This window comes from Hylobates moloch, unplaced genomic scaffold, assembly GCF_009828535.3.
Source record: "Hylobates moloch isolate HMO894 unplaced genomic scaffold, HMol_V3 SCAFFOLD_16, whole genome shotgun sequence".
Lineage (NCBI taxonomy): Eukaryota > Metazoa > Chordata > Mammalia > Primates > Hylobatidae > Hylobates > Hylobates moloch.
Window position 1 is genome coordinate 14,260,900 of NW_026652291.1, and position 13,519 is coordinate 14,274,418.

Genomic DNA, 13,519 nt, shown 5'->3' on the forward strand with positions numbered 1-13,519 from the left:
CCGGCCATTCCGAGTCGGTTTGGGCCTTTACATCCCCCAGATCTGCGCGGCCCCTCAGGGCAGCCCTGAGACCGGGACAGCACCCCCTGCCACCGAGGAGGGGAGAGCTGGCTCACTGCTTGGTTGGCAGGGGCAGCGCCAGGTGGGGTCCCTGGTTGCAGGCCCCCCACCCCCCCAACTGCTCCGCCAAGCAAATGGCCCAACGGAGGCAGCAGGGTCCAGGTGGTCCTCTGGGTGGTTCTCCAGCTGGAGAACAGGGGCAGCGGTGGCGAGAGGGCACAGGCAGGGGAGAGAGCCCTGCCTTGGAGCCAGAGGCTGTGTAGCTTTGGGCAGGTCACTTGCTGTGGCTGGGCCTCTGTAAAACTGAGATAAAAATATTAGCTATTGTCACCTCACTGAGGTGTGAGGCTGGTTTGAGAGTCTGCAAATCTGAGATGCTATAGTTACGTTTGGCTTTACTCTCCTGTGTCCCCACCTGCACACACAGGATAGCTTCCAAAAGGAAGGAGGGAAACAAATTCCTGAGCTCAACAGTGGAAGTGGGGCTGGACAGTGAGGATGCTGTGGACTGTATGACTGGGGTATTTTCAATTGCCAGCCCAGTTCCAGAACCAGATAGTCTAAGTCCAATCCCAGCTCTTCCATATTTTAGAGCTATTACCTTGGGCAGGTCGCTTTTTTGTTGTTGTTTGAGATGGAGTCTTGCTTTGTCGCCCAGGCTGGAGAGCAGTGGTGCAATCTTGGCTCATTGCAACCTCGACCTCCTGGGTTCAAGCGATTCCCCTGACTCAGCCTCCCAAGTAACTGGGACTACAGGCGCCCACGGCTAATTTTTGTATTTTTAGTAGAGACGGGATTTCACCATGTTGGTCAGGCTGGTCTCAAACTTCAGACCTCAAGTGATCCACCCGCCTCGGCCTCGCAAAGTGCTGGGATTACAGGCATGAGCCACGACACCCAGCCCATGTTGTCTCTTTCTAAGCCTCCAAGTTTCCTGTGAAATGGGCAACATAGTAGGGCGGTTACGGGATTGCACAGGTGAAATCCGACCTTAAAAGCCTTGCAGTGCCCTCTGAATGTCAGCTCCGCCCACTCTTATTATTACTATCATACCACATGCTTCTGGGTAAGGTGCACACTGTCGGAAGAGAAGACTCAGCTAACAGGAAACAAAGTGGAAAACAGGTTCAAGGCAGCAAATGCAAAGTGTGGAGGTGTCCAGAGGTTGGTGGACTTCAGTGGGTGGACCCAAAGAGGGGCTGGTGACTGAAGACCCCAGAGGGAAGGAGGAGCACTTGGCACCAGCCACGATGAGGATAATGATGACGGTGGTAGAGGAATGAGCTTTAGCATCAGAATTCCTGTTTCATCTTTCCTAGCTGGTTGGCCTCAAATAAGATATTTTAACTTTTTGAGTCTTAGTATCTCATAAGGAAAGTGGAGATGATAATACCTACACCTCAAGGAATTGTTATAAAAATTGAAATCAAATAATTATGTGAATGAATCCAGCACATGATAGGCCTTCAAGTGATTTGGGGGGGACAAATAATTTATGTTCCTGTTATCTATTGCTGCATAACAAACCACATTTAAAGATATTAACTTAGACCGGGCACAGTGGCTCACATGTATAATCCCAGCACTTTGGGAGGCTGAGGCGGGCGAATCACGAGGTCAGGAGATCGAGACCATCCTGGCTAACACGATGAAATCCCGTCTCTACTAAAAATACAAAAATTAGCCAGGCGTGGTGGCGGGCACCTGTAGTCCCAGCTACTCGGGAGGCTGAGGCAGGAGAATGGCGTGAACCCGGGAGGCGGAGCTTGCGGTGAGCAGAGATCGCGCCACTGCACTCCAGCCTGGGTAACAGAGCAAGACTCCGTCTTGAAAAAAAAAAAAGGAAGGAAGGAAGGAAGGAAGGAAGGAAAAGAGACAGTGAAGATATTAGCTTAAAATAACGTATTTATTTTGCTCACAAATCTGTGATTGGGGCAGGGCTTGGTGGGGATGGCTCATCTCTGCTCCTTGGAGCATCAGCTGAGATGGCCCTACTGGGGCTGGGGGATCCTCATCCAAGATGACATACTGGTATGCAAGACAAGTCGAACCTAGCTGTCAGCTAGGGGCGCAGCAGGGGCTGCTGGCCAGGGTTTGGTTCCACTCAATGTGGGCCTGTCAACGAGGCTGCTTGGCTTCCTCACAGCATAGCACTTAGGTTTCAAGAACAATTATTCCCAGAAGACAGAAAGTGGGAACTGCCAGTCTCTTCAGGCTTAGCCTCAAAAACTGGTACAGTGTTGCTTCCATGCTCTTTCTGTTGGTCAGGCAGTCAGAGGGCCTGCCTAGGTTCAAGGGAGGGGACTTAGACTCCCACCTCTCAACAAGGAAAATCTCAGTTTGCAGACACCTTGGGTCGGCCACAACCTGAGTCTTCTCTTTTGCATTTTTTTTTCCTGGGTGCCATGGTGATGAATTAATGAATCTTTTGCAAAAGTTGAAGTGTTTCTCCCAGGAGAGGACCTGCAGAGACACAGACATGGGCCTTATCACAGTCCATTTTGGCCAGAATCAGTATCTCTGGGCCTGACACAGGGCTGAGGGAGCAAGCATCCTACCCAGTGGCCTCTCTAGCATCATTGTCCCTGAAACCTCTGAGGCTTTAGTCCCCAGCTTTGTCAACCCTGGGCCTTCAAAACAAGAGGGAGAAGCCAACGAGAGAGCAATTTGGATTCAAGAAAATAGATTTGAGCAGGTGTCCCGGGGTTGAGTGTAATGAGCATATTTGAAGCTCTCAAGTTGCTGGAGAAGTCTGTTTGTTTTTCAAGAGGGCTGCTTCCTGTGTGTTTGGAGTGACTGTTGTCATACATTATTAGGTTATTAATTGATGGGCTGGAGCACTCTGCAGGCAGTGGGGGCTATAGGCCCCAGGGGTTGCCATGGCAACCTCCAGGTCTGTGGTCTGTGCTGCGGCTGCAGACAGGAGAGATGCCCCAGGCAGCTCAGACCTTCTCAGACCACAGACTCTCCTGGCTGGAAGTCCCCGGTTCAGCACCAGGCTTTTGTGGAAATGCACTTCCATGCAAGGCCACCCACTCACACCCTGAGAGTCCAAACCAACCCTCTTCTTGTTGTCTCATCCTATATCCTAACTGTTTCCCCCAGACTGTTAGTTTCTGATTTCAATTTTAGCCACGCTGGCCTTCCCAGCAGGCTACAGGAAGAAGTGGAATTTAGATTCATTTATTCACCCAAATATTCAGCATGTTTTTGGTGTGCACAGTCCCTAGCAAAGAATAAAATAGACCCAGCTCCTCCTTCCCCAGGCAGCTTCCTGTGTAAAGGGGAAGATAGGCATTAACCAACAGTCATACATATTTCCATGCATTACATTGGTAAATATTAAAATACAATGATGGACCAGGTGCGGTGGCTCATGCCTATAATCCCAGCACTTTGGGAGGCCAAGGTGGGCAGATGGCCTGAGCTCAGAAATTTGAGACCAGCATAAGCCACATGGTGAGACCTTGTCTCTACTAAAAATACAAAAATCAGCCAGGCGTGGTGGCATGCACCTGTAATCCCAGCTCCTTGGGAGGCTGAGGCACAAGAATCGCTTGAACTCGGGAGGTGGAGGTTGCAGTGAGCTAAGATTGTGCCACTGCACTCCAGCCTGGGCAACAGAGGAAGACTTGTTTCAAAATAAATAAATAAAAATAAAAATAAATAAATACAATGATGGAACCAATCCCTTGCATATACTAAATTTTTTTTTTTAAATACAATGAGCTGGGCGTGATGGCCCATACCTGAGTCCCAGCTACTGGGGAGGCTGAGGTGGGAGGATTGCTTGAACCCAGATTTTCGAGGCTGTAGTGAGCTATGATCACAACATTACACTCCAGCCTGGGTGATAGAACAGGGACCCTGTCTCTAAAAATTAATTAATTAATTAAAAATGAAAACACAGTGAATTCAGACCTTGAATTGAATCCCAGCACTGCTGCTTGCTTGCCAGCTGTGTGACCCTTGGTCTTGGGTAGCCCTGAGCTTTCAGTGATAAAGCTGGGATGATATTTACCTGGCGGGTTGCTGTGAGGCATCAAGGCAGCCTATGGAAAGCTCAATGCCTTGCATATACTGGGAGCTCAAAGCAGGTGAGCACCTACCCTGCATCCCCTTGCTCAGCACCCGTTTGTCATTTAGAACCTCAGGCCACCTTCTTTCTGTGTGAAGCATGTGTGAGGAGCCCTTGTCCCAGCTCCCTTGTACCACAGTGATAAAAACACTCAGAGCTCAACTTTTCCTTCCTTCCTTCCCTCCCTCCTTTTCTCTTCCTTCTTTCCTTCCTTCCTTCTTCCCCTCCCCTCCCTTCCCCTCCCCTCCCTTCCCCTCCCCTACCTCCCTTCCTCCCTTCCTTCCTTTGGGCCTTTCTCTGTTGCCCAGGCTGGACACTACTGCCTCAAACTTTCAGGCTCAAGGGATCCTCCCACCTTGGCCTCCCAACTAGCTGGGACTACAGGTGCGGGCCACTACAACCAGCTAATATTTTAAATTTTTTACAGACAGAGTCTCACTTTTTCGCCCAGGCTGGTCTCAAACTCCTGGCTTCAAGCAATCGATCCTCCTGCCTTGGCCTCCCAAAGTGCTGGCATTACAGGTGTGAGCCACCATGCCCGGCCCTTTCCATTATCAGGTATTTATTTAGTCCAAACACTTGTGCAGCATTATAGCAATTGCCATGGGGATACAAGAGATAAAGGTGGTCCTCAGTTCATGTTAGAAGGGCAGAATCAGGCCAAGTGTGGTGGCTCACGCCTGTAATCCCAGCACTTTGGGAGGCAGAGGAGGGTGGATCACGAGGTCAGGAGATCGAGACCATCCTGGCTAACACGGTGAAACCCCGTCTCTACTAAAAATACAAAAAATTAGCTGGGCGCGGTGGCGGGCGCCTGTAGTCCCAGCTGCTCAGGAGGCTGAGGCAGGAGAATGGCGTGAACCCAGGAGGCGGAGCTTGCAGTGACTGCGCTCCAGCGTGGGCGACAGAGTGAAACTCAAAAAAAAAAAAAAGGGGGAGAATCTCGGGCCCTACCCCAGACCTACTGAACTGAACCAAAAGCTACACTAACAAGATTCCTGGGAGATGTATAACACATGTACACTAACATTCGAGAAGCAGCGCTGTACAGGGTTTTTGTTTTGTTTTGTTTTGCTTGAGACATGGTTTCACCCTAGTCGCCCAAGCGTTATCTCGGCTCACTGCAACCTTCGCCTTCTGGGCTCAAGCAATTCCCCAGCCTCAGCCTCCTGAGTAGCTGGGACTACAGGCACATGCCACTGCACCCACCAATTTTTTGTATTTTTTGTAGAGACGAGGTTTCACCATGTTGCCCAGGTTGGTCTCAAACCCCTGAGTTCAAGCAATCTGCCCATCTCAGCCTCCGAAAGCACTGGGATTATAGGCATGAGTCACCTCACCCAGCCAGCACTATACAGGGTTTTAAGTAAGTATCACATGGTGGGTGTGGGAGGCAGAATAATGCCCTCCCTAAAGAGGTCCAGTTCCTAATCCCCAGAACCTGCAACTGCGTTACCTTACATGGCAAAGGGGGATTAAGGCAGCAGGTGGAATTAAGACTCCTAATCAGCTGACCTTAAAGTAAGGAGATGATCCAGCATTGCCACAAGGAAGGACCCTTCAAAGTGGAAGAGGAAACGTGAGAGTCAGAAGAGGAGATGTAATGTGAGAAGGACTCACTTGACTACTGTAGGCTTTGAAGGTGGAAGATGCCACAAGCCAAGGTATGCTAGAAGTCTCTAGAAGCTGGAAAGACAAGGAAATGGATTTTAGAGCCTCGAGAAAGAATGCGGCCCTGCAGCCTGCAGTTTTGATTTTAGCCAGTAAGATCGACATCATGCTTTTGACCTCCAAAACTGCAAGATAAGAAATCAATGTTGTCTCGGCCAGGCACGGTGGCTCACGCCTGTAATCTCAGTACTCTGGGAAGCCAAGATAGGTGAATCACTTGAGGCCAGTAGTTCAAGACCAGCCTGGCCAACATGGCAAAACCCCATTGCTACTAAAAATACAAAAGTTAGGGCCAGTCGCGGTGGCTCACGCCTGTAATCTCAGCACTTTGGGAGGCCAAGGTGGGTGGATCGCCTGAGGTCGGGAGTTCAAGACCAGCCTGACCAACATGGAGAAACCTCATCTCTACTAAAAATACAAAATTAGCCAGGCATAGTGACACATGCCTGTAATCCCAGCTACTCAGGAGGCTGAAGCAAGAGAATCGCTTGAACCCGGGAGGTGGAGGTTGCCGTGAGCCGAGATCACGCCATTGCACTCCAGACTGGGCAACAAGAGCGAATGTAAAAAAAAAAAAAAAATTAGCCTGGTGTGGTGGCGCATGCCTGTAGTCCCAGCTACTTGGGAGGCTAAGGCAGGAAAATTGCTTGAACCCAGGAGGCGGAGGTTGCGGTGAGCCGGGGTGGTACCACAGCACTCCAGCCTGGGCAACAGGATAATCCCTGCCACACAGAGTTGATATAAGGATTAAACAAAGGATGGGGAAGGTGCTTAGCACAGCACCTGGTGCAAAGCAAATGCTCAGGAAGTGGTAAAGGCAGCTTTTGGTACCGAGCCACTCCAGGCTGTTTTCTAACCCCTCGAGGGCCAAGCACATGAGAGCATGGGCTCTTTTTTCTCTTACTGAGCTAGCATTTCACAAAGACCTGGGCTCAGCCAATTGGAGTAAAACCAAAGAAAGTTTCACCCCTCCTTCTTCATCCCAAAGGCATGGTCCTTACTCCAGGTGCAGTAGGGCACGTGCTGCCAGCAGAGGGGCTGGGGCAGCTTGTCAGCCCCTGGCAGGGCTGGAGGCGGGAGGGGACACCATGCCATTAGTGGTTCCTGCAGGTATAGACAATGATGGTGTAGACGGACTGTGTGTGCACACCCTGTTAGGCCAGGCCACCACGTAGAGGGCCAAAGGTGCTCTCTCTGGCAGGTTGTGTCCTAGGGGTAAGCCAGGCAGTCACTGCTAAGTCAGTTCTGTGCCCCTAACCCTGCGTCCTCCTATATGACATCAGGGAAAGCCAGCCACACTTCCACAACTCAGAAATAGCACGTGTCTAAATGCGCACTACTGCACCACAACAAGTTGAAGCCTTTGCTTGTAACATAAGGCCTGCAAGAAGCAACTGACATAGGAAACTTTTTTTTTTTTTTTGAGACCGAGTTTCACTTTTGTCGCCCAGTCTGGAGTGCAATGGCATGATCTCGGCTCGCTGCAACCTCTGCCTCCCAGGTTCAAGTGATTCTCCTGCCTCAGCTTCCTGAGTAGCTGGGATTATAGGCATGCGCCACCACCCCCAGCAAATTTTTGTATTTTTAATAGAGATGGGGTTTCGCCGTGTTGACCAGGCTGGTCTCCAACTCCTGACCTCAGGTGATCCACCCGCCTCGGCTTCCCAAAGTGCTAGGATTCCAGGTGTGAGCCACTGCACCTGGCCGGAAATAGTTTTTGAAAGGCCTGCTATGTGGTAGCATTTGCTTGGAGGGCCCAGGCCCCACTGAAGGGGATTTCCGTAGACCCCCCTACCAGCAGAGTGAGGGCAGTGGAGCCAAGGCTCTTGGCATGAATAGGATGGGCATCAATGTTTTAAACTGTGTTGGTCCCCAGAGCAGGGACCAAGCACAGGGCTCTGGCCGCTTCCAGCAGGAAGGACTCACGCCCCCAGTGGCCCCATGCACCGTGTCTGTTGGCTTCCTGGCTCTGGCAATGTAGCTTATAATCTGCTTCCAAGGAGTCTGCCTTGGAGGGAGATGGTTACGCCAAAATGCTGGGCCTTTCCATCCTCCGTGTTATGTGTGTGAGGGAGGGAGTTTAGTAAGTGCTCCTGAGAGCCAGAAGGGCCCCCGGGGCCAGAGCCCTGGGCTTGGTTCCTGCTCTGGGGACCGACACAGTTGAAAACATTGATGCCCACCCTATCCTTACTCATGCCCAGAGCCTTAGCTCCACTGCCTTCACTCTGTTGCTCTGCCAAACAGGATCCTACCTGCTTCACCACATCCATGGTTGCCCACGTTCACTGCACTTTAGAACAGCCCAGGGAGCTTTAAAGCCATTGATGATGCTGGCACCTCACTTCCAAGAAGCATGATTTAACCAGCCCTGGGTGGGGCCCGGGCATTGGTATTTTTTTTGTAGGCTCCCAGGTATGTTCTCATGCATGTGGCCAGGGTTGAGCCCCAGTGACCCAGATGTTGGCAGCTTCCCCCGCCCTTGCCTGGATCCTGGTATCCTGTAGGTGCTGAAAGGTGGCTAGAATTAGCCCACCCCCTCCTCCTGTATCCCCCCACCACAGTCCTGAGGGCACCCGACACTAGCTCAGGCTTTCACATTCCCGCTGAGGCTGCTCACTGACTCTGGGTTGCATGGAGAGCAGAGGAGGATGCGTGGAGAGAGCCATTCCGCCGCCCTCAGCCTCTGGCTGGCGAGTGGTTCCTCGGCAACCGCCCAGCCTGACACCAGATTGGAGTTCACATGATTCTGCCTCAGCTCGGGAATGGGCAGCCTCCAGCTGGGGATTTTCTAGCCGGAGCTGGGAGGTTCAGGCTGCGGGAAGTCGCTGGAGGGAGAGCTGGGGTCGTGGCTGCAAGGGTGCCCAGGTTCCTGCAGAGCGTCTGCAGGAAGCCCAGCTGTTTGAGGTTTGAGGGCAGAGCCCAGCTGGGGCAGGCAGAGTCAGAGAGGACTCGTTTCAGACTCCCCCCTCCGAGGACTCCCTCCATCTGATTTCAGCAGCTGCCTGCTCCTCACCTGGCTGCAGAGACCACACTGCCTTCCTGGGGCCCTGAGGCTCTAGGAGAAGCTGGAAAGCACAGGTGGGGGTCCATCCAGCTGTTTCCAAACTGCGGGTTGTGACCCATTCATGGGTCAGTAAATCAACTTCGTAGCTCATGACCTGCATTTAAAAGATTGAAATAGAATAGAAATGATCAGAGTGCATGGCAAGAAATAGGGTAAGTATTGCTTCGGGGAAGTTTGTTGCTTTGTACAGATGTGTGTGTGTGTGTGTGTGTATGTGTGTGTGTGTGTGTGTCTGTGTGTTCTGGGTCGCGATGTCAGGTATATTTCTTGCTATTGCTTGTGATCCAAAAAGCTCAAAGGCAGCAAGTTGGTGCCTAGACACGTGGGTTCTGGATTCAGATCCACCCCAACTGACTGTGTGAGTTTGAGCCTCCCTGCTAGCTTCTTTGGGCTTCAGGTTCTGAGAAATGGCTTAGCAATGCCAGCCCACCTGACTCGCAGGGACTTTGTGAGCCCAGATGGGACTGACCTTTGAAACAGTGACAAGGGTTCTAGAAGTGAGATGCTATGGTCCACGCTGTTGCTGGAGTGAGGCAATCTGGGGGGAAAATTGGGACTAAGGAAAAATGCATCCTGATTTTTCCCCTCTCCTCAGAAGGAAAAATAAAGCACTTTCAGAAAACGAAACAGCCTTGCTTAAAGCATGCAGAGGTTTGGCCAGCTGAAGGAAAAGGAAGCTGGGTCCTGGGGAAACTCCCCAGCTCTTGTGGGTTTGGGGTTCCGTGAGCAGCCCTGGCACCATGAGTAACTGTCTGTGTGCGTGCCGGTGTGTGCCGCACGAAAGGGGGGGCGAGTTAGATCACTATTTATGTGCCAGCTGGAATCCAGCATTTAGGCACCTCCGCCTTCTGACTTGGGACATACAAGAGACTCCTAGCTTAGTCAGGGAGGCCTTTCCTTCCTGTTGGGAGCTTAATTTCTCTTGGTCATTAAAGTCCTTAGAGGCCTCTATGCTGATTTGCATTTGCTAAAGATTTGCTTTCAGGCATTGAGTCACTCTATAGTTTTTCTCAATTTCTTAGCTGGGTAATAAAGTGTTATTTTGATTCTTTTCCCCAATGCCCTCCCAAACTACGGACTGGCCATGTGGCTGGTTTTCCTCAGTGGGCGTTGAAAACATGGTTGACCTGCTAAAGCATAGTCTGGGTGAAGGGGGCCAGCCCGGGACCAAGCCTGGTGGCCACTGCTGCAGCATCTGTGAGGACTGGAGCTTGGCTGAGCTGGGGGTTTGAGGGTGGTGGTTCCGGGATGATCATGATAGTCAGCACAGCGTGAAGGAAAGTATGGACCAGTCCAAGTTCCAGACCTGGCCTGCCGCATCTCAGCTGCGGAGACTTCAGCAGGTTGGTTCATCTCTCTGAGCCTCAGTTTCTTTATCTGTAAAGTGGGAGCTGATGAGAGTGGTGTTGAAAGAGAGAATAGACATTCAGAAACTTGCCTGGCAAGTGCAAGGGCCCTCGACAGATGTGGCTTAGTTCTTCTCTACATCTACGTTTTTCCATTTACGGAATATTTTTGCATCCACTGTGTTCTTTGATTTTTGAGGAGCAAGGTTCCTGTGGAGATGAGGTAGAGGGCAAGTCAGAGTTTCCATCTGGGGGTGCCTGTCCTCAGGGAACAGTAGAAGGGAAGGCACTGGTGAAAAATCAGGACCCTCAGACCAGCTCAGGCAGGAGAGGGGACCACGGTGATTCCTCCTCCTCACTTTCCTGTTTCTAGTAATGATATCCTCACTGTCCCAGCACCCAGCCTCAACCCCCCACCATTTACCTATCCACTCACTTACCTACTCACCTACTCAGCTATCCACCCACCCATAATCCATCTGCCACCCATTCCCTCATCCATCTATCCATCTTCCCCTCACCCGTGCATCCATTTACACATTCACCCATCCACTTATCCACCCACCCACCCACCTACCCTTCCATCAACTCACCTATCCACCCACACATACATCCACCTGTCCACCCATTCACTCATCCCTCCATCCCTCTACCCCTCACCCACGCATCCATTTACACATTCACCCGTCCGCTTATCCATCCACCCACCCATCTATCCACTCACCTCTCCAGTTGCGCATATATCCATCTGTCCAGCCATCCAGTCATCCATCTATCTGGCTACCCCTATCCCTCCATTTACTCATTCACCCTCCCACCTCTCCACCATCCATCCAGCGAATAATTTTGGGGAGGCTATAAGGATGAGGCACCTAGAAAAATCTCCGATTTGCCCCTGGTTGTTCCCCACCTCCCTTGTAATTACTTGCCAGTTCTACAGCTTCACACTGTTTCCTCTCTCGCCCTTCCTACCTCATATTTAGACCAGTCACACCAGCCTACTTTCAGTCCTGCAGAGCTGCCCCTTCTCTTCCTCTTGCATTTTGTCTGTTTCCACATATTTTCCATAGGTAGAAACTCTCCTCTTCTTGGGCAGCACTTCCTCTTTCTCCTGATCTTACTGTAACTGCCAATGCTCAGGAAGGCCTTTCCTGACAGGGTGAGGTCCCCAGCCATGAACCGTCACAAAATCCTGCGCTCTCTTTGTGAGCTTGTTTCACTTATCTCCTCTCCTCCCCCTTAAGACTAAAAGCCACTTGTTACTAGAGGCCAGTGTCTAGTGTTGTGCCTTTCGTATAATAGATACTCAGTATTTGTTGTATGAATGAATACTTGGGTGGATGGATGGATGAATGGATGATGGATAAGTGAATGGATGGATGAACAGATGGATGGATGGGTGGATGACTGGAGAACCATGGAAGCGTTTGCAGCAGGGTGTGACTGGGTTAGACTTCTGTTTAGAGGATGGCTTTGAGGATGGTAAGATGGAGACAGGAATCAGCCCAAGAGGAGGCTGTTGCACTGACTCTGGGAAGGAGCTCTTGACCAAGCCCATCTAGGGTGCTGGCAAGAGAGCTGAAGAGGAGGAGATGGATGTAGGAAATACTTAGAGTTGAAAATGGTAGAACTTGGAAATTAACTGGATGCTGTGGATGAAGATGTGGGTGAAAGCTGAAGGCCAGCCATTGACATGAGTGATTGGGCAGGTGAGGAGGCCCCTTCCAAGAACAGACCAGTGGAGAAAATGATGGACCCAGCGTGGGCCTCACTGAGCATGTCCTGTGAGTGGCAGGAAGCCGGTTATGCCTTCATCCTGGGAGAGACCTGGGAGTCATCAGAATGTAGATGGGGTTGAAACCATGGAGAAGCAGCCATCCCACAGGGAGTGCACAGGGAGTAAAAAGGGCAAACCAGTGTTTAATGTGTGTGGGAGAGATGCCCACTGCACCTGCCATACACTGCCTTGCATGCTAGTGATTTGTGCATGAGACTTCCCTGTCTTTTGAGCTTGGAGGTTCCTTGAGACTGGGAGCCATTTCTTGCATTTTGTTTGTTTTGAGATGGGGGGTTGCACAATGTCACCCAGGCTGGAGCACAGTGGCACAAACATGGCTCACTGCAGCCTCGACCTCCTGGGCTCAAGCGATCCTCCGGCTTCAGCCTTCTGATTAGCTGGGACTATAGGTGTGCACCACCACGCCTGGCTAATTTTTAAATTTTATGTAGAGATAGAGTCTCGCTATGTTACCCAGGCTGGTCTTGAATGTTGCGGGAAGTCAGGGACCCCTAATGGAGGGACTGGCTCAAACCATGGCAGAAAAACATAAATTGTGAAGATTTCATGGACATTTATTAGTTCCCCAAATTAATACTTTTATAATTTCTTACACCTGTCTTTACTGCAGTCTCTGAACATAAATTGTGAAGATTTCATGGACATTTATCACTTCCCTAATCAATATTCTTGTGATTTCCTATGCCTGTCTTTACTTTAATCTCTTAATCCCATCATCTGCGTAAGCTGAGGATGTATGTCACCTCAGGACTCTGTGATGATTGTGTTAACTGCACAAATTGTTCATAAAGCATGTGTGTTTAAACAGTATGAAATCTGGGCACATTGAAAAAAGAACAGGATAACAGCGATGTTCAGGGAACAAGGGAGATAACCATTAGGTCTGGCTGCCTGAGAGCTGGGTGGAACAGAGCCATATTTCTCTTCTTTCAAAAGTGTATAGGAGAAATATCACTGAATTCTTTTTCTCAGCAAGGAACAGTCCTGAGAAAGAGAATGCGTTCCCAAGGGGAGGTCGCTAAAATGGTCACTCTGGGAATGTGTGTCTTATACGGTTGAAGATAAGGGATGAAATAAGCCCCGGTCTCCCGTAGGGCTCCCAGGCTTATTAGGACAAAGAAATTCCCGCCTAATAAATTTTGATCAGACCGGTTGTCTGCTCTCAAACTCTGTCTCATGATAAGATGTTATCAATGACAATGCATGACCAGTGGCATGACACTTCATTAGCATTTTTAATTTCACCTCGGTCCTGTGATCTTGCCCTGTTTCCATTTGCCTTGTGATATTTTATTACCTTGTAAAGCACGTGATCTCTGTGACCCACACCCTATTCATGCACTCTCTCCCCTTTGAAAATCACTAATAAAAACTTGCTGGTTTTGCGGCTTGAGGGGCATCGCGGAACCTGCTGACATGTGTTGTCTCCCCCGGACACCCAGCTTTAAAATGTCTTTCTTTTGTACTCTTTCCCTTTATTTCTCAGACTGGTCAACACTTAG

The 13,519-nt window shown here is 50.4% G+C and overlaps 1 protein-coding gene and 1 long non-coding RNA gene across 4 annotated transcripts in view; one reads left to right on the plus strand and one right to left on the minus strand.

Moving 5' to 3' along the window:
- The window catches only part of GPR68 (G protein-coupled receptor 68), a 31,716-nt gene that overhangs the window by 10,609 nt on the left and 7,588 nt on the right, over nucleotides 1-13,519 (plus strand). Inside the window, exon 1 of one of the 3 annotated variants that reach the window (XM_032180311.2) lies at nucleotides 8,938-9,025. The exons of the other annotated variants lie outside the window; for them this stretch is intronic. The gene's annotated coding sequence lies outside the window, so the exon portion shown is untranslated. Of the gene's footprint in view, nucleotides 1-8,937; nucleotides 9,026-13,519 lie in introns of those variants that run through there. 3 annotated transcript variants of the gene reach the window in all.
- LOC116485065 (uncharacterized) lies at nucleotides 1,999-8,929 on the minus strand. Its single transcript, XR_004252735.2, has 3 exons — nucleotides 8,823-8,929; nucleotides 5,654-5,824; nucleotides 1,999-2,523 (listed from the first exon to the last, which is right to left on the minus strand). It is a non-coding gene; the product is annotated as an uncharacterized LOC116485065 (long non-coding RNA).